This window comes from Jaculus jaculus, chromosome 13 (genome assembly GCF_020740685.1).
Source record: "Jaculus jaculus isolate mJacJac1 chromosome 13, mJacJac1.mat.Y.cur, whole genome shotgun sequence".
NCBI classification, from domain to species: domain Eukaryota; kingdom Metazoa; phylum Chordata; class Mammalia; order Rodentia; family Dipodidae; genus Jaculus; species Jaculus jaculus.
The window spans coordinates 32687903-32709914 of NC_059114.1; the positions used below are offsets into that span (position 1 = coordinate 32687903).

Here is a 22012-nt window from a genome sequence, read left to right on the forward strand (position 1 = left end):
ATCATAGTGGTACTAATGAGGACGCAGTCTGTTTCTCCTCTAAGTGTGTAGTTTCACAGTGCTTCTAGGAAGAACCAAGGTTATGTCTACACAGTAGATGGCATGAGAGTGGTTCTAGTGAAGCCCAGGCTGGGCATCACACAGAAGATAGCATCACAGTGGTTTTAGCAGTCATGTCTCTTCACAGTGCATAGCATCACAGTGGTTCTAGTGAGAGCCCAGGTTGTATCTCCTTACATTGAATGGCATCACATGGTTCTAGCGACAGACCAGGCCCTGTCCTTACAGTGCATGTTATCACAGTGGTTCTAGTTGGATCCCAGGCCCAGTACCCTTATTAAAGTTGCTATCACAATGATTATAGTGTGAGGTTCAGCCCTGTCTTCTCAGAGTACATGGCATAACAGTGGCTTTAGTGAAAGCCAAAGATGTGCCTCCTTACACTAGATCACATCACAGTGGTATTAGAGAGGATCCGGGTTGTATCTCCTCACAGTAGATAGTTCCACAGTGGTTCTAGGGAGGACCAATGCTGTGTCTCCTCACAGTGCATGGAATTGTAGGAAAAAAAACCCGCAGGGGGCCCCCACGCTCTGCCCAGATAAGGCGACACCCCAAATCACTCACGAGAAGCGGTCTTGATGCAAACTGCAAGAGGATTTTATTCCAAGCGCGCTGGGGCCCACAGTCGTACACCGCACAGGGGTAGAGGACTACAGAGCCCCGAATGCAGGAACAGGACAGTTTTTATAGGGTTTCTAACAAAGCCTGTGCATTAGACCAATCATTTTCTAATATTAGGAGCCCCGCAGGGTGTTAGCCAGTCAGTTTGTGCCACCCCATAGTTTCTAAGCCAATTAGTTTATGACCTTGGTGGTCAGCATTTGCGTAGGTCCTTGGGTGGGAGTAACAGAGTGTGGTACCAGTCTCCTATGACCTTGGAGGTCAGCCTTTGCGCAATTCCTTAGGTGGGGGTAGCAGAGTATGGTATCAGCCTCCTATGACCTTGGTGGTCTGAGGCAGGCTGTTATAGCTTATGGTGCGAGCTACTAAGGCTAACAGTGTGGGCTATTAAGGCTTATAGTGTAAGGCTTATAGTGCAGGCTATTTACAGAAACCAAATAAGTGGTTCACTTCATTATTCATTTCCCATCCTTGAGGGCTATCTCATGCTCTTTTACCTAGTTTTATATTAGGAGCAGGCTCTGATATAATGAGAAGAGGGATTCTTTACTTGCTTCCAACAGAGAGTAAAGCCTGGAGTTTGAGGTATGCAGGGAGCCCGCTTAAGCTCCCCTTGGAATGTGATAGTATTTCTGAGCTTCTGAATTCTTGGGCCTTTTAGAATCACAGTGTTTCTATTTAAGGAGCAAACCATGTCTCCTTACAGTGCATGGCACATGCCAAGCACTGTGAGAAGACAAGAATGGAGCTATCACTAGAATCACTGTGATGCCATTCACTGTGAGGAGACACATCCTGGGCTCTCACTAGAAACACTCTGATGCCATGCACTGTGAGGAGACACGGACAGGTCTGTGAATAGAAGCACTGTGATCAAGGCACTGAGAGGAAATAGGGACAGCCCTGTCACTAGATCCACTGTGATGCCATTCCCTGTGAGGAGACAGGGCTGGGCCTGTCACTATAACCACTGTGAAGCCATCCACTTGGAGGAGACATGGCCTGGGTCCTCACTAGATGCACTGTAATGCCATTCTCTTTGCGGAAGCACAGACTGGGCTCTGACTAGAAACACTGTGATCCCATGCACTGTGAGGAGACAGGGCCAGGCCTCTCACTAAAAACACTGTGATGCATTGGGGCCTCCACTCTCTCACAAGCTGGGAGCCTGAGCTGCCGGCAGGAAGGCTACTTACTGTCTCCACCCTAGCCGTCCCTGCCACGGGCTATCTCTCCATGAACGCCTCCGGCCCCGCAGCCACTAGCCCATGCTCCAGCGCGGGGATTTAACCCTGAAGACTGGCTTCGCAGGGCGGAGGAAACAGGAAGAGGAGGAGGAAGGAGCCAAGGCCCCGGCCAATGGTCCCCGTCGCTCCCGCCGAGCTTGTGGCTTGCCATGACCTCGCTGACCCAGCGCAGCTCGGGCCTGGTACAGTGGCACATCGAGGCCTCACGCCACGCCACCTACAAGGAGGCAGCAGCGGGGGGGGGGGGGGGGGACGAGGCGCAGAGCCACTGCTACAAGCTGGAGGACGACAAGGGCGACCCCAAGGAGAGGCGGCTCACGCTCATGGAGTAAGTGCTGCTCCTGGGCCTCAAGGACAGAGAAGGTTATACATCATTTTGGAATGACTGTATATCATCTGGATTATGTGGCTGTATGCTAATTGAATTAGCATTGAGAGGAAGGTTACAAATAGAAGCTTGTGGAATGAGAGGGAAAAGTCTTTTAACAAGAAAGGTGATCTGTAAGTCAGATGCTCCAACTGGGGATATTCTACTTGAGGAAGCTCTAAAGCATGTTATTGACACTCAGCCTCCAGGTACAGTCCAGAACTGGATTGAGCTACTTAGTGGTGAGACATGGAATCCCCTAAAACTGCATTATCAATTACGAAATGTAAGGGGATGATTATCTAAGAACCTGGTAGAAAAGGGTGTACTGACAACGGAGAAACAGAACTTCCTTCTCTTTGACATGACGACACATGCTCTGCCCAATAACAACATTAAGCAGCGCCTCATCAAGAAGATGCAAGAAGCTGTTCTTGACAAATGGGTAAATGACCCCCACCACATGGACAAGCGCTTGCTGGCCCTCATTTACCTCGCCCATGCTTCAGATGTTCTGGAAAATGCTTTTGCTCCTCTTCTAGACGAGCAATATGATTTAGCTAGCCACCAAGAGAGTATAGCAACTTCTCGACTTAGACCCAGAAGCAGAGGGTCTGAAGGCCAACACCAATGATGTTCTGTCAGAATGAAATGTTTCCTTTCTCTCCTGTAAGCCAGTAGGTTTTCTTCTACTGACTCCTGGTTTTCTGCAGTTTGTACTTTCCCATACTCTAGTTTGCTTTTGTTTTATGCATGAAATGGTGGTTGACTCTTTTTTGTACGTATGCAGGATTCTGCTGGTACGAGAAGCCTTCCTGTTAGTTTTTAACCAATTGTACTGCCACATTGGCATTTCAATCCCTGTTGCCCTCCTCACTGTTAATCTGGTTTGGGTTTCTGGGATACTTGAACTTTCCGAGTAGCTCCAGTCACCTCACATGCACAGCTTTAAGATGACTCAGCTTGAGTTGCCCACATGTGCATACGTATCGTCTGGCATTCTGCCTGCAGTTTAGATAAGTCACAACAAGGCCTTCAACTCACCAAAGGTAAAAATATGTATCTATTAGGACATTTTATACATAGATCTCAGTTGAGATGTATACTTCGCAAAATTATTTTTAAATTGAAACAGCACATTAAATAATATAAAATGCCCCATGGATATTGCTTCAAATCTATTGTTTTATTACACTTGTTATAATTTTAACTGTTGAATCATAAGGTCCAATTGTTTCACAAAGCCAGTTTGGGATGGGCTGCATTCCAGTTACGTTGCATATAGTTTGAATTACATATAAATTGCCCTTTTCTGGCCCCTGTCTTTAGTATTTTTACAAAATTAGTTTGTACAGTTGGTGCCCCTCACTTGCTTAAGTCATTATTGTTAGATGGCCAAACCGACCTCTTGTCGCTGAAGGAGAGAAAGGGCTGTGTGTTATTGGTTAGTCCAGGTTTTTGAGCTGTGTCACTCACAGTACTTTGCCTTTGCATATCTTTGTGCAGTTTTTTTCCTTCCCGGTCTTAGCTGTTTTCATGATTTCTGTAGGGGAGAGGCTGTGACCAGTACTAATCTTGAGTATAGTTTATTCTTTTTCTATTTTCAGATTGTCTTTCTGAAATGTCATTTATCTTCTACTTCTCTGTTGGGGAAATAAAATCTCAGTCGCAGCAGATGCTGCATGTAAATGGTAGCGGATAATGACTGCAACACGTATGATAAAGACTTCCATGCCACAGAGCTCTGCTGGGCTTTAATTTTTATATACAATTATGATAATCAGCACATTGTAAGACTCCAAGCCTTTGCTTTCTATTTTTATAATTTATTGATGCTTATTGCACCTTTGGTTCCATAATGTAAATACTACACATTGAACAAATAAAATGTCAGATTTTTTATTGCCATAGTTCATGTTAATAGTGGGGCTTTCAGGTGTTTAGAAATATTTTTGGTTAACATTTGATAAAAAATACTAGATGGAGTTTTAACTGTAGAATTAAATTTTAAGGGATTCCCTAATATGTATTCTATCTTTTAATCTGAAGTAATAGATGAAATGATCTTGAAAGTGAAAAAAAACAAACACTGTGATGCCAAGCAGTGTAAGGAGACATAGCCTGGGATTGCACTGTAACCAGTGTGATGCCATGTGCTGTGAGGAAACATGGCCTGAGATCTCACTAGAGCCACTGTACTGTAATGTCATCCACTGTGAGGAGACATGGACTGGGCTCTCAAAAGAAATACTGTGATGCAATGCACTGTGAAGAGACTGGACAGGGCCTGTCACTATTTCCACTGTGACGCCATAAACTGTGAGGAGACAGCCCCAGGCTTCTCACTATAACCAATGTGATGCCATCTGCTATGGGGAGACGTGGCCTGGGTTCTCACTAGAACCATGGTGATGCCATCCACTGTGAAGAGACTCGGACTGGCCTTGCACTAAAAGTACTGAGATGGATCCACTGTTAGCAGACATGGTTTGGGTTCTCACTAGGACGACTGTGATACCATCCACTGTGAAGAGACAGAGCCTGGGTTTTCACTACAACCACTGTGATGCCATCCACTGTAGGAGACAGAGCCACAGCTCTCACTAGAGCCATTGTGATACCATGCACTGTAAGTAGACATGGTCTGTGTCCTCACTAGAACCATTGTAAAACTGTCTAATTTGAGGAGACACAACCTGGATCCTCACTAGTACCTCTGTGATGCCATTCACTGTGAGGAGGCACATCTTGGGCTCTCACTAGAACCACTGTAATGCCATGCACTGTGAGGATACAGGGCTGGACCTGTCACTAGAACCACTGTGATGCCATCCACTATGAGGAGGCATGGCCTGGACTCTCTCTAGAACCACTGTGGTGCCATGCACTGTGAGGAGACATGGCCTGGGCTCTCACTAGAACAACTGTGGCGCGCCATGCACTCTGAATTGACACACACCAGGTCTTCTCTAGAACAACTGTGAAACTATCCACTATGAGGAAACACAGACTGGGTCCTCCCTATAACCAATGTAAGAAGACATTGTCTGTGTCCTCACTAGTACCATATGATGCCATCCAGTGTGAGGAGACATGGGCTGGGTATTCACTAGAGCGTCTGTGATGCCATGCACTCTGAGGAAACAGGGCCATGCCTCTCACTATATCCAATGTGATGCCATCGGCTACGAGGAAACAGAATGGGCTCTCACTAGAACTGCAGTGATGACATTCGTTGTGAGGAGTCATGGCCTGGGCTCACACTAGAACCACTGTGATCCCATCCACTGTGAGCGGACAGGGTCAGGCTAAAGAATTTTTTTGACCACAAACCAGCTCTACAGAAAATACTTGAAGGACTTCTAAATGCCAAAAGTGAAAGCAGCACACACACAGGAGGAAATAGGAAAAAATAACCCATACTCAAATAACAGTTAAAACAAATGAATAAAGGGAAAAACAGGAAAGACTCCAAAATAAGAAGAATGGCAAATGAATGAATGCCTTTCAACAATAACTCTTAGTATCCTGCCATTAGGATTCTGCCATTGTTGCATCAGAAAACTCCTCTCTCAATGAAAGGTAGACACCATCTTAGGGTGAAAGGATGGAAAATGACATTTCAACCAAATTGGCCTCGGAAACAAGAAGGGGTTGCTACCATAACATCTGACAGGATACACTTCAAACCAACATTAATGAGGAATGATAAAGAAGGTCATTTTATACTGATTAAAGGAACACTCCAGGAGGACGAATGTACAACCTTAAACATACATGCACTTAACCTGGGGCTCCCAGTTTCATCAAACAAATATTATTAGACTGAAGGTCACAGATAACATCAAACACAATCATAGTGGGAGACTTCAATACTCCATTCTCATAAATTGACAGGTCATCCCGGCAATAAAAAGAATAGAGAGACAACTAACAGCTATCTACAGAACATTCCATTCAAATGCTGCAGAATATGCTTTTTTTTTTTTCAGCAGCACATGCAACATTCTCTAAAATATACCATATATTAGGACACAAAGCAAATCTCCACCAGTTTAAGAAAATTGAAATAATCTATTATCTGACCACAATGGGATAAGCAACAAGAAGTTACAGAGCATACAGAAATTCATGGAGACTAAACAGTGCACTATTTGAATGGTCAATGGGTCATTGAAGAAATCAAAAAGGAAATCAACTCATTTATAAAATCAAATGATAATGATAATACAACATACCCAAACCTTTGGGACATAATTATGGCTGTCCTAAGTGTAATTTATAGCTCTAAGTGCCTATATTAAGAAATTAGAATGTTTAAAAAAAATTTAATGCTCCTACTTATAGCGTTGGAAAAAGAAGAACAAGGCAAACCAAAAATCAGTAGACCAGTAGAAATCAGAAAGATAAGAGCAAAAATTAATGAAATAGAAACCAAAAAGGAAAAAAAAATCCAATGAATCAATGAAGCAAAAAGTTGGATCATTGAAAGGATAAACCAGATTGATAAACCCTTACCAAATTTGAGCAGAAGAAAGAGAGAAGAAACAAATATTAATAAAATTAGGAATAAAAGGTCACCATTACAATAGATGCCAAAGAAATTCAAACAATTATAAGTTCTTACTTTAAAAATACATATGCATCTAAGTTTGAAAACCTGAAAGAAATGGATGATTTTCTCCATTCATATGACCTACCAAATTAAATCAAAATTAGAGAAACCATTTAAACAGACCTGTATCAAGTACAGAGATCCAAGCAGTTATAAAAAGTTTCACAACTACAAAAAGCCCATTCCCAGGTGGATTCACTGGTGAATATTACCAGACCTTCATTCAAGTTTGCTTCTCAAACTTTTCAGTAAAATAGAAAAGGAAGGAATTGTACCATACTCCTTCTATGAAGCCAGCTTTACTCTCATACCAAAAACAGGCAAAGACAGAACAAGAAATAAAATTACAGACTAATCCCCCTTATGAACATGAATGCAACAATTCTGAACAAAATATTGTCAAACAGAATACAAGAATATAGCAAAAAGATTATTCACCCCAACCAAGTTGTCTTTATCCCATGGATGCAGGGATGGTTTAACATATGCAAATCAATACATATAATTCAGCATATAAATGGTCTGAAGGACAAAAGTCACATGATCATATCAATAGATACAGAAAAGGCATTGCACAAAATCCAACCTCCTTTCATGGTAAAAGCATTACAGAAACTAGGACTAGAAGGAAATATCTCCACATAATAAAAGCTATTTATGACAAACTTCCAGCCAACAAAATACTAAACAGTGAAAAACTAGGACCCTTACCACTAAATTCAGGAACAAAACAAGGGTGTCCACTGTCCCAACTTTTAGTTAATATTGTACTGATATCTTAGCTATAGCAATAAAGCAAGAGACACTCATAAAAGGGATACAAATTAGAAAGGAAGAGAACAAATTATCACTATATGCAGATGATATGATGAGTTGATACGTGGAATACCTTTTCTGTATAAAAGACCGTAAAACTCTGCCAGCAAATGGATAGAGCTGATAAACACATAATTTGGCCTCGATGTCCAATACCTCGCAATGCCTAGCAATACCCACACAAGACCTCATGATAGAAGAAAAAGATTTTCTACAGAGTTTTTTAGTTCATTAACTGTGTTCTTCATTGCTAGTAATTCTGACTGGTTTTTCTTTATTATTTCTATTTCCTTATTTATGTCTTGTATTGCCTTCTTTATTTCATGAAATTGGTGTCCTGCATCTTCTTTGATTCCTTTGATTTCCTCTTTAAGTTCCTCTTTGACTCCTTTTGTTTGTTCTCTGACTTCTTTGAACATATTTACAATCATTCTTTTAAAATCTTTCTCAGGCATTTCCTCTAACTCATTCTCACTGGAGGTCATTTCTGATGCATTAATACTTTTGGGTGGATTTATATCGTCTTGCTTTTTAGTGTTTCTTGTGTTATAATGTATATATTTTTGCATCTTGGATTAAGTTAATGCTTGGATTTTCTAGCTAGCTGGGTATTCTTAGCTGTATCAATTGGTTTGATGTTATATATTTTCGGGGTAGGAGCTTGAGGTGTTAGATGTGGCTCTTAAGACTCTGAGAGTATCTACAAAGGTGCTCCCAGGGGTTGAGTTTCCCTGCTATGGGGGTATTCAAGTAGGCTGAGTGGAATAAAATACAGGTAGATTCTAAAAGTTAACTAAATACTGTATCCATTCAGTCAAAAACAGCCCCAAGTTTGTATGCCAGAGTAGTTATTATAACAACCAGATCCTCTATCAACATAGAGGTTAAGATTTCTGGTCTGCTGAGGGATCCAAGTCAGCTTGTGACCAAGTGAGACCCTTCCCTGGTGCAAACCCAGTTACCTTGGATGAGTTTGGTCTCAGTCAAGTTGCTGCCTGGGTCGTCGGGCTGCTGTTGTGATTTCTGGAGCTGGGCACTGGCTTTTCCTGCAGGGCAAGCCAAGCCTGGCAACTGTGGCCCTGCAGATCAGCTCCCCCACTGGGTCTGTCAGCAGCTGAAGCTTCTGCTGCTGGTTCGGCTGTTGTTGCAGCTCCTGGGCTGCTGCTTGGGCCGCTGTTACCGGTGCCGGAGCCGCTGATGTTGCTGCCGAACTCTGTTCCTGCTTGGGTCCCACTGTCGGCTCAGGTTGGCATGGCCAGGTCCCAGGACTGCTGCTCTGTTTGCAGAGCTGGGCTCAGGCGGTGGGGGAGGGGAGGGAGCAGCAGCTGCTCCGGTTCTCTCGCTGCTCCATGTGTTCTTCTACCTCATGATCTGCTCCTCCGTTGCTCACTGCCGCTCTCCCTTCATGTTTCCTGAGTTGCGGAGAGCGCGGTGTGAGGGGAAGCTCCCACACCTGGCTTTTCTTGCGGCTGGAGCCAAGCCTGGTGGCTTTCTGGTGCGCCCCGCCGCTGCCGTGGTTGGCCGAGCTGCCAGAGCTGCTTTTGCCAGCCTGTGCGGACTCTGGATGCTCTGGATCTCTCCTACTTCTCCACTGCTGCTTCAATTTCCTATACACCTCACTTTTTAGTGAAAGTGTGTATTTAGCTGAGGTTTTTGGTCTTTTTTCGCATCCAGGCTGCTTTGGAGTGGTACCTATGCCGCCATCTTAACCGGAAGTCCCAAGAAAAAGATGACATCAAATTAAAAGAGAGCCTAATGCAGTGAGGGAGTGGATATGACAGCAGAGTTATGAAGGAGAAAGTTGTGGATGGAAGGGAATAGGAGAGAAATACCATGGCTAGTTGTCTGTAAGTATAGAAGTTGTGAATAAAAAAAAAATACATATATTTTTAAAAAAGCACAAAGCGTGCAACTGTGGGAATTAATACAAACAGTATACAGCCCAAATAACTAAGGTTGTCTTGTCCTACTCATTTAATCTTGTCAGCTGGGCTGTAGAGATTGGTGTTCTGAATTGGGATCTTTACTTCTGTTTTCTTAACTTTACAAGGAGGCTGATTAAATTGAAAAGGCCTCTTGTTTGGTCTCTGTGGCTGCTGCTGCTTGGTGCACTAGGCGGGGCATTGCCAAGCTGATGTATAGATCATGTTGATTGGGCAGTTTCTTCCTTTATAGTGGACCTTGGTCTCTCTGGTTTCTCTGCTGTGTAAAGAATAACATACTCATTTACTTTTCAGAAAAAGTGTATTTTGCTGGGGTTTTGCTTAAATCCCTCCATAGTCTGGTTCAGTGTGGCTCCTATGCTGCCATCCTACCCAGAAGTATAAAAAGTGAGGATTATTCTTTTTTAAAAAAGATATTTTTAAAACTTTATTTGCATGTGTATGTGTGGTGTGCATACATATGTGTTTGTGTATTTGTGTGTGTTGAAAGTGTACATGTGTATGTCTGTGTGGAGGCTAGAGGTCAATGTTGGATGTCTCAAAGTCTCAAAGAGGAATATTCTTGAGCCTGTACTTGCAGACTCCAATTTGCTAGAGGTGAGAGAAGGATATGGCTTCTCCTTCTCTTTATGCTCAAGGAGTTCCTTCTCTAGACTGTTTTTTCCTTAAACTCAACATGAGTCCAACCCCAGAAATGTGGGTCCTTTTCCTAGAATAGTTAACTTTCCTAGAAGAGTATTAAACTTGATCCCTTCTGAAGAAATCTGGCCATCACATACGTTCATGTCACTTCTCCCATCAAGAACTTAAAAAAAAAATCCTGTCTGGGTCTCTAGGTGGGATTTTCTATTTCTAGAAATACTCAACTGATGTCCAAAAGCTGGTTTCTTGATTTCCTCCCTCCCTCCCTCCCCCCTCTCTCTCTTTCCCTCCTTCCTATTTCTGTTTTCATTTGCAAAGTTAGGTTACATAATGACTGGTGAAGATGAAGTCTTATGACACAAGGAATATAACTTAATTTGTTTAGAAAGCCTTCTTTATGAACTAAGAAATTTAGAAAAAGAAATGTACCGTTGACTTTCTTGTAGGAGTTCGAATTACCATCTCTAGAAGACATAACCTCGTTGTGTAGTTGAGTGTAGAACGAGGAGATAGTACATGAGCAACTTTCATTTCAGGGTTAGGTCTCCAAGTTAGGTAACATACAAATGGAAGTTCTTTATATTGTATGAAACCACGATGGCAAGCTTCTTTGGTTAGAAATGCCCATTAAAACAATCTAAGCAAATGTATTACAAATGTACTAATTTCTTTCAAATTTATGGCCTTGAGTGTAATAAGTCAAAAATCAATCTTTATTTCTTTCTAACACTAGGAGTTACTCTAAGTTAGTTTCTTATATTTTATTTTATTTTTTTTGACAGAGAGAAAGAGGAAGAGGTGGTTGGCAGAGAGAGAGAATGGGTGCCCCAGGACTTCCAGCCACTGCAAATGAACTCCAGACACATGTGCCACCTTGTGCATATTATGTATTACGTGTGTCTTGGGCACATGGGTCCTTTGGCTTTGCAGGCAAGCATTTAACCACAGAGCCATATCCCTCCAGCCTTGTAAATTATTTTCATTTCTGTTTTAATTTGCTAAGTTAGGTCACATAATGTTTGAGAACACCATATTTTTCTTTGTATGAGAAAAAGAATGTAAGTTACTTTGTTTATAAAGCCCTCTACGAACTAATAGATTCAGAGAAAGAAGTGTACTATTGAGTTTTTTGTAGGAATTTGGATTGTCAACTCTAGAAAACATATTCTAGTTCAGTAAAGAACTAGGAGCTAGTCATAAGTAACTTTCATTCAGGGTTGGGTCTCCAAATTCACTAACTGCCAAAAAAAAAAAAAAAAACCCTGCCAAGGTTCTAAGCCATTTTGGTAAGAAATGCTCATATCACCAAATTTTGCAAACATATACCAAATGTGCTAGTTCTTTCAGAGTTAGAAATTTGAGTGTAACAGGTCTAAAAGTGATTCTTTAGATCTTTCTAACTTTAGGAATTAGGTTTTATGTTAAATTCATTTGTGTGTGTGTTAATTCAGCAAGTCAGGTAACATATTGATTGCCAAACACCATGTTCATTTTTAAAAAATATTACTATTAGTTATGTACGCAGTATGTATATAGCAATATTGGTACCATCATTAGACTCTTCCCTGTCCTCTTCCCTCCTCAAGGACCTTCCTGGAGAAGGGTTAGCCATAACTTATGCACAAAAAGCAAAGCCTCTGTGTGTAATGTCCCAACATGTGGTTTCTAAAATTCTTTTTATTTATTTATTTATTTTTAAATTTTTATTAGCATTTTCCATGAGTATAAAAAAATTCCGTGTTAATTCCCTCCCTCCACTCCCCCACTCTCTCCTTTGAAATTCCATTCTCCATCATATTACCTCCCCATAACAATCATTGTACTTACATATATACAATAGCAACCTTTTAAGTACCCTCTTCCTTTCCTTTCTCTTCCCTTTATGTCTCCTTTTGAACTTACTGGCCTCTGCTACTAAGTATTTTCATTCTCACACAGAAGCCCAGTCATCTGTAGCTAGGATCCACATATGAGAGAGAACATGTGGCGCTTGGCTTTCTGGGCCTGGGTTACCTCACTTAGTATAATCCTTTCCTGGTCCATCCATTTTTCTGCAAATTTCATAACTTCATTTTTCTTTACCGCTGAGTAGAACTCCATTGTGTAAATGTGCCACATCTTCATTATCCACTCATCAATTGAGGGACATCTAGGCTGGTTCCATTAACCAGCTATTATAAATTGAGCAGCAATAAACATGGTTGAGCACATACTTCTAAGGCAATGAGATGCTTTTTAGTGTTTCTTGTGTTATAATGTATATATTTTTGCATCTTGGATTAATTTAATGCTTGGATTTTCTAGCTAGCTGGGTATTCTTAGCTGTATCAATTGGTCTGATATCTTCAGGGTAAGAGCTCAAGGTGTTAGGTGTGGCTTTTAAGACTCTCAGAGTATCTACAAAGGTGTTCATAGGGTTGAGTTTCCCTGCTATGGGAGTATTCAAGTAGGCTGAGTGGAATAAAGTACAAGTAGACACTAAAAATATAACTAAACACTGTACATATTCAATCCAAAACAGCAACGAGTATTTATGTAAGAGTAGGTATTATAACAAGCAGATCCTCTATAAACAAAGAAGTTAAGATTTCTGGTTCGTTGAGGGATCCAAGCCAGCTTGTGACCAAGTGAAATCCTGGTGCAATCCCAGTTACCTTTTAGGATGAATTTAGTCTCAGTTAAGTTGCTGCCTGGGTCGTCCGGCTACTGTTCTGATTTCTGGAGCTGGGCACTGGCTTTTCCAGTGGGGCAAACCAAGCCTGGCAACTGTGACATGGCAGATCGGCACTTCTGCTGCTGAAACCACTACTGCTGCTGCTAAAGCTGCCATTGCTGGATCAATCGCTGCTGCTGCTGCTGTAGCTGCCACTGCAGGATCCACTGTTGCTGCCTCTGAAACTGCCGCTGCTGCTGAAGCTGCTGTTTGTGGCTGCTGTTGCCAGTTCTGGAGCCCCTGATTTTGCTGCCGGACTCTGCGTGGGTCCCATTGTCAGGTCAAGCTGGCGTAGCCGGGTCCTGGAGCTTCTGCTCTTCACTGGAGCTGGGCACAGGCTGTAGGTGAGGGGAGGGAGCCGATGCTGCTCTAGTTTTCTTTGTTCCATGTGTTATTCTACCTTGTGATCTGCTCCTCTGTTGTTCACTGCCGCTCTCCCTTCACATTTCTTGAGCTGCGGAGAGCACTGATGTGAGTGGAAGCTCCCCTCATCTGGCTTTTCTTGCGGCTTGAGCTGAGCCTGGCGGTTTTCTGGTGCATGACCACTGTGGTCAGCGGACCTGCTGGGGCCTCTTTTGCAGGCCTGTGCAGGCTCTGTGTGATCTAGATCTCTTTTACTTATCTGCTGCCGTTTCAGTTTAATATACACGTCAGTTTTTAGTAAAAGTGTGTATTTTGCTGAATTTTTTTGGTCTTTTCCCCCCAGGCTGCTTTGGCCTGTGCCACCATCTCAACCAGAAGTCAGATTTTGTAGAAATTAATTAATTAATGGCAGTGGTGGAGGATGATAAGAAGGATACCAAAGTCTCAATCCTCTGTAAATAGTGCACCATGGAACTTGGATGCTCTATTCCTCATTAAACCATATGTGATCTGTGTCCTTTGCCTAATGCCTCCACAATTGAGGGACAGGATGGAGTACAGTGGGACAGAAACAAGAACCCTCCCGACAATAAACAAGCCACACTAACATACTCCAAACTAGAATTGCTCTCCATGGTCTCCTTCTCTCCGTCCCTTCACCTCCCTATGACTCAGCCTTCTTCATCACCACCTGAAGATCGCAACTGCATCTAAAAGACCCCAGGACCAGGAATATAACAACCAGGGTAACCATAGTAAGAGCTCAGTGATTGAATCAATTGTCCTCAAGCCACCACCACCATCACAGGCGCAACAACACCCAGCGAGTCACTCAAGCTGAAACAGGCAACTCAGGGGGTGTGTGTGTATTTGTGTGTCCCACAAACTCCTGTCAGTGACCAAAACCACCGAAAGTCAGTTCTAGACAGGAGAAAAGATACAAGCTCCCCTCCAGTGAGAACCATCTTCACCAATCATGCTGACAAAAGTCCAAAGATGAGATATAAGTAATGGAACTTGGACCCAGCCTGACCCAACAGCACCTAAATGACCCTGGATGCCTCCTTGCCAGTAGGTATAAACTGATTAAGACAAAACCATAGCTGGATATTAATCCTGATATTCTTAACTCTCTGGCTTCATATATACCTCATACACATACTCAAAAGGCAACCCCACACAATCCTAACATGTATCAACAGTCCAGACATAACTTCCCCCACCTCTTTTTGACCGATTCCTTCTGAGTTCCTAAAGTGTTGAGAAGTACCCTATACATATGCTTTCCTTTGTGCGTGCTTGCATCTTTACGTGTGAATACATGAAAATTCCTTGGACAAATGGGAGAAATGTACCCTGTCCATCACAAACAAAATCCAGCTTTTAATTATTTTATTTTATTTTTTGTTTTTTTGGGGGTATATTTCATTTACTTATTTATTTGAGACAGAGAAAGAGGGGGAGAGAGAGAATAGGCATACCAGGGCCTCCAACCAGTGCAAATGAACACCAGATGCATGTGCCCCCTGTGCATCAGGCTTACATGGGTCCTGGAGAATTTAACTAGGATCCTTTGGCTTTGGAGGCAAATGCCTAACCACTAAGCAATCTCTCTAGTGCAAGATCCACTTTTATAAAATTGCTCTTTCATTTTGGTTAGAAAAGCTTGCAGAGCAACAAGAAGATTCACAGCAAATGCTAAAGGAAAAAAAAGTGTTATAATGCCAAGATGGTTCATGGGTTAGTTAACATTGTGTTTTTGCAAAATCATATCCCACTAGCCATGTAAAGCGATCCATGTGCCTGTATTTCATTTGTACTGGCATGAGGTCCTGGTGTTCTTTCTACTAGGTGTGAGTGGTTTCTAGGGCACTCTGGATGCAGAAATCATGGTGAAGTACTTGTTGATTTCTGCTGCAGAATCGAAACTGAAGTAGACACAGAAAAAAAAAATCACATGTACCCCATGTTCTCTGCCCTCTCCTTGGGAAGATGGGAAGAAGGGATGGTGATTGGAACAGACTCCTAAAGAAGTCCTTGCTCTCAGCTGCCCTCCTCTCTCTTGGAAAATAATGGATCCCACCAAGGGGGCAATGGTGGCGTGTTTAGGCAGGCTCATAACTGGCTTGGAGGAAAATACTCTCTCAAGTTACTCAAGTGTCAGGATGGGAGAGTTGGTGGATGGCACTATGTATTCCCACCCAATGAGAACATGGAAACCAAAACCATATATTTGGTGTGGGGGGATAGGTAGTGCAAAAATGTTTGACATTTTTACCAGGTGTCATGCTTGCAAGGATATGAAAGTTCAGAGATAAAAGAGACACTTGAAAGACATGAACAAAAAGAAAGAGAGATAGAAAATCTTGGGTGGAACAATCACTTGTTGATAGACAAGAAGTACTACAGAGTGTGAATTCCAACTTAGCATGGGCTATATTGAGATCCTTTGAAAAAAAATAAAATGTGTAGGTACAAAATATGTAACCTAATAAATATTTACCTTATTAGGTTTTTTTTTTATTATTTTTTCATTTTGTTTTTCCAAGGCAGGGTCACGCTTTAACCCAAGCTGACCTTGAATTCACTATGCATTCTCAGGCTGGGCTACAATTCTTAGAGTTTTTGTTACCTACACCTCCATCCAGAGAGTTGGGATATATTAAAGACATGAGCCACCATACCTGGCTGGGAAAATATTCTTTCTTATTTATTTTGTACTCAGTGAATACAGTCAAGTTGGTACCATTGTCAGCCTCCTTGCTGTCTTCCCTCCTTTCCTTGGGTCATGTATTATGGGGTTATCCCTCAGCTATGGTTTAGGAGGAAATGTCTCTGTGTATCATAACCCAATGTGAGACTCCAACATTCTTTCCGCCCCCTCTTCAATGAATTTCCCTGAGCCATGTTGGTTTCATTTTAGGTCTGTGTCAGTTATGAGGTCTTGGGAGCCTCTTTGTCTCTGACTATCTCATTTGGTAGAAGTGGATGGTTCTCTGTGTCAATCTCCTTCACACTTGTGCTGGTACTAGGTTCACCAAGAAAACAACACCCTAGCTTGTTTCACCAATTATTCTTAATTTCTGCCTTAGGCCCTTTTGAGGTATGATGGAGTGGTCCTCTCATTAGAATCTCTTTCTATCTGAAAAAGAGAATCAGATTGTCTGATTGAGAGTAAAGTTAGCACTAGATATATTGGTTAATCAATATTTTTTGAGAGAGGCTTTAATAGTTGTAGGCCCTCGTTTAGCTCACAATTGGTGGTAGTTTGATAATGGAGAGTGGGCTCTGTTTTTTATCTGGATCTTACTTGTTTCCATGCTCCAGCTGAATGGACCAGCTAGTCAAATCAAGAGCAGTTGGTTTCCCACCATGGCTGTGCACCACGATTGCCTTTGTGTGAGCATCACAAGAGGTTATTTGCTGCTAAGTTGGTTAGACCATGAGTTGCTTGGACAGATATTGGTCATTTTCTCCCAGTCTTTCATGTAGCACCTTCTGACACTAGACGCCCTGTTTGAGAACTGACTCTCTTCCAGCTTCTATCCATGTCACTCCATGTTACGTGTCAATCACATATGGCATCTTCAGCAGTAGGTTCTTACCACTAACCTTTGGTGGATCATCAAATACTCTGACAGAAATCTGCATTCTTTTACTAAACATTGTAAGTCTCTCTGATCAAAAGCTCATTGTGGATGATAGTCACCTTCTGTTACTGGGAGTTATAGGTCAGAGCACATGAAGAGAAGAAAAAAAGATAAGTAATGTAAAAGAGGTATAGAGAAGAGGGAGAGCGAGGGAGAGAGAAGCAATAGAAGACTAAGGTCAGTCTTCATCGCACTCTTTTCAGGGCCATGTGACTCAGTTGTTACCTCTAAGGACCTGGTATAGATTCAAACATTCTGACTTTGAAGACCTTCTCTGACCTGTAGCAAATTGGAGTCTGCAAGTACAGGCTCATGAATATTCCTCTTTGGGACTTTGAGACACCCAACATTGACCTCTAGCCTCCACACAGACATACACATGTACACCTCAGTACACACAAATACACAAACACATATGTATGCACATGACATATACACATGCAAATAGTTTTAAAAATATCTTTTTTAAAAAAGAATATTCCTCACTTTGGATACTTCTGGGTAAGATGGCAGCATACGAGCCACACCAAACCAGCCTAAGGAGGGATTTAAGCAAAACCCCGGAAAATACACTCTTTTTCTGAAAAGTAAATGAGTATATGTTATTCTTTACATAGTAGAGATCCAGAGAGACCAAGATCCACTATAAAGGAAGAAAATGGCCCAATCCACATGATCTGTGCATCAGTTTGGCAATGCCCCGCCAGGCGCATCAAGCAGCAGTAGCCACAGAGACCAAACAAGACGGTTTTTCAATTTCATCAGCCTCCTTGTAAAGTTAAGAAAACAGAAGTAAAGACAGGTGAGATCAACCAAAGAGCTATGGAAAGAGATATAGGTGGAACTGCATGAGCAACTGCAGAAGTCTGAACAGAGAACCTCCAGAATTCAGCCCCCAGTGGCAGCACAACACGGAGGGACTGAGGCCTGCACTCAGCATTGGTGAGTTTGGAAGCCACCTCATTAGGCCAACTGGCAGGAATAAAAAAAAGAAAATAAACAAGGAATACAGGCCTTGCATAGGATGTGGGTTATATGTTCTTGGTTGGCTTTACCATTTTCAAATAACGTATATTTGGAAATTGAATATTGTTACTTTTGAAGCTTTCAAATTTATAAGCCTTTTTCTTTCCTTTTGTCTTTATGGAGCGCAGGGTCTGATCCAGATATAGGTTGACCTAGATCCCAATTCAGAACACCAATCTCTACAACCCAGCTGACAAGATTAAGGGAGTAGGACAAGACACAACCTTAGTTGTTTGGGCTGTATACTGTTTGTTTTAATCCCACAGTTGCATGCTTTGTGCTGTTTTTTTAAATATATGAATTTTTTTTGACAATTTCTATACTTACAGACAACAAACCATGGTATTTCTCTCCTGTTCCCTTACATCCACAACTTTCTCCTTCATAACACTCTGCTCTCTGTCACATCCACTCCCTCACTCCATTAGGCTCTCTTTTAATTTGATGTCATCATCTTTTTCCTCTATTATTAGGGTTTTGTGTGGGTATTGCTAGGCATTGCGAGGTCTTGGACATCGAGGCCAAATTATGTCTGGACAGTTGTATGTGAGGAGTGGTAGCCTTCCTTTGGCTCTCACATTCTTTCCACCACCTCTTCTGCAATGGACCCTGAGCTTTGGTGTGTGTGAGATGTTTCATTGCTGGTCAGTCCTCCATCCCTTTTTCTCAGCATTATGTTGGGTCATCCAGTGGTCATCACCATCTTAAAGAGAAGATTCTCTATTAGAGTAGTATATGAGTATGAACATTAAGTGTAGTGCTTTCAGGGCAATTTGGTGAGAGTAATATATGCATTTATCCAGACAAGAGCAGGCTTTATACCTCTAATGCTCATGACCTCCCCTGTCCTAGGCTTTTGATTAGGTTTCCAGTACCAGGCATCTATTCCCTCCCATAGTATGGGCCTTCAGTCCAATTAGACAGCAGTTGGTTTTTCCCAAAGCAGACATGCCACTATTTCACTTGTTCAGACATTGGGCCTATCTGGCCAAACTTAAGGCTCACAGTGTCCACTGTTTTCACTGCTTATGAGTTTTGTCTCCCATAAGACTGCATGTGGTGTAGCTTTTGCCAGCTTTCAGTTGGCGGGTCTACAGGGAGCAGGTTTTCTTCTCAGTACCACCTTGATTTCTCAGTGACTTTGCCACTCAGGCATGTGACGTCTTCAATAATAAGGACTTACCATCTCTTTCTCACAGGGAACCAAGGACACTAGCCTGTAATATTTTGAAGGCAACATAGACCTCCCTTGGCAATAACTCACCAGGCGGTATCCCAACCCAGCCACTGAAATTTCTCTAATAACAATCAATAGCCATTATTTAAAAAACTAGATTTTCATATGTCTTATTCAGAATATCTTGAATTTTAATTGGCCACCCTCATTTTTCTTTTATACAATCTCTTTCTCTGACTGTGCTTAAGCTTTTCACTTCCTTGTAATCTGTTCTTCTTCTAACATATTTACAATAGCATCCTCTTAAGAACTTCCCTCTCCTCCCTCCCTTATAGACTTTTTCTAGCTTATGTGTCTATGCTACTGATTTTTAGATCTGGATCACACAGAAGTCTATACATTTTTAGCTAGGATCCACATATAAGTGAGAACATGTGACATTTGGCTTTTGGCCTGGGTTACCTCAATTAGTATAATCCTTTACCACTGAATAAAATTCCATTGTATAGATGTACCACATCTTTATTATCCATTCATCTATGGATGGACATGCAGGCTGGTTCCATTTCCAAAGTATTGTGTATAGAGCAGCAATAAACATGGTTGGGCAAGGATCTTTAAGGTAGTGGATCTATTTTCGTCTTTCTACCTATAGACATCCAGTTTTCACAGCACCATTTCTTGAAGATGCTGTCTTTTTTCTAATAAATACGTTTGGCATTTTTGTCAAAAATCATATGGCTGTAGGTGCCTGGATTAACATCTGGGTTCTCTATTCTGTTCCTTTGTAATATAGCTTAAAATTGGGTATGGTGATACCATCAGCCTTATTTTTTTGGCTCAAAATTGTTATGGAGATTTTATATAGATATATCTGCTTCCAAATGAAGTTTAGGATTTTTTTTCTATTCCTGTGAAGAATGCCATTGGAATTTTAATGGGGATTGCATTAAATGTGTATATTGATTTTGGTAAGAGTAACATTTTCATAGTATTGGTTCTTGCAATCCAAGATCATAGATTTTCTTTCCATTTCCTCATGTCTTCTGCAGTTTCTCGCTTGAGTGTTTTAAAGTGCTCATTGTAGAGGCTCATCACTTCCTTAGCTAAGTTTATTCCAAAGTATTTTATGTATGGATGGATGTATATTGAGGCAATTGTGATTGGGAGAGATTCCCTGATTCATTCTCCACACATTTGTTGTTAGTATATAGGAAAGCTACTGGTTTCTGTGTATTTATTTTTGTAAACTCCTATGCCACTAAAAGTGTTTATCAGCTCTATCCATTTACTGGTAGAGTTTTACAGTCTTTTATGCAGAAAAGGCATTCCAATTATCATCTCATCATGTCATCTGCACATAGTGATAATTTGGTCTCTTCCTTTCTAATTTGTATCCTTTTTATGAGTATCTCTTGCTTTATTGCTATAGCTAAGATATCCAGTACAATATTAACTAAAAGTTGGGACAATGGACACCCTTGTTTTGTTCCTGAATTTAGTGGAAAAGGTCCTAAGTTTTCACTGTTTAGTATTTTGTTGGCTGGAAGTTGGTCATAAACAGCTTTTATTATGTGGAGATATATTCTAGTCCTAGTTTCTGTAATGCTTTTACTATGAAAGGATGTTGGATTTTGTGGAATGCTTTTTCTGCATCTGAGATGATCATGTGACTTTTGTCCTTCAGACCATTTATATGATGTATTACATGTATTGATTTGCATATGTTGAACCATCTCTGCAACCCTGGGATAAAGAAACTTTGTTGGGGTGAATAATCTTTTTGCTATATTCTTATATTCTGTTTGACAATATTTTGTTCAAAATTGTTGCATCCATGTTCATGAGGGAGATTGGTCTGTAATTTTATTTCTTGTTCTGTCTTTGCCTGTTTTTGGTATGAGGGTAAAGCTGGCTTCATAGAAGGATTATGGTACAATTCCTTCCTTTTCTATTTTATTGAAAAGTTTGAGAAGCATTGGTGTTATCTCTTGAATGAAGGTCTGGTAACATTCACCAGTGACTCTACCTGAGCATGGGCTTTTTGTGGTTGGGAGACTTTTTATAACTGATTGGATCTCTACTTGTTATAGGTCTATTTAAATGGTTTCTGTCATTTTTTATTTAATTTGGTAGGTCATATGAGTGGAGGAAATCATCCATTTCTTTCAGATTTTCAAACTTAGAGGTATATGCATTCTTAAAGTATGAACTTATAATTGTTTGAATTTCTTTGGCATCTATTGTAATGGTGAGGTTTTATTAATTTATTAATTTTATTAATATTTGTCTCTTCTTTCTTTCTTCTGGTCAAATTTGGTAAAGGTTTATTAATCTTGTTGATCTTTTCAATGATCCAACTCTTTGTTTCATTGATTCGTTGGACTTTTTTTTCTTTTTGGTTCCTATTTCATTAATTTCTGCTCTAATCTTTCTGATTTCTTCTGGTCTACTGATTTTTGGTTGGCCTTGTTCTTCTTTTTCCAATGCTATAAGAAGGAGCATTAAATTTTTTTTAACATTCTAATTTCTTAATATAGGCACTTAGAGCTATAAATTACCCTTAGGACAGCCATAATTGTGTCCCAAAGGTTTGGGTATGTTGTATTATCGTTATCATTTGATTTTATAAATGTATTGATTTCCTTTTTGATTTCTTCAATGACCCATTGATCATTCAGATAGTGCACTGTTTAGTCTCCATGAATTTCTGTATGTTCTGGAACTTTTCTTGTTGCTAATTCACAGTTTAATCCCATTGTGTGCAGA

General features: G+C 41.0%; 1 pseudogene; it reads left to right on the top strand.

Annotated features, from left to right (window-relative positions):
- The first annotated feature begins 2080 nt into the window (after window positions 1-2080).
- LOC123454052 lies at window positions 2081-2948 on the top strand (annotated as a pseudogene).
- The last annotated feature ends 19064 nt before the right edge of the window (window positions 2949-22012 follow it).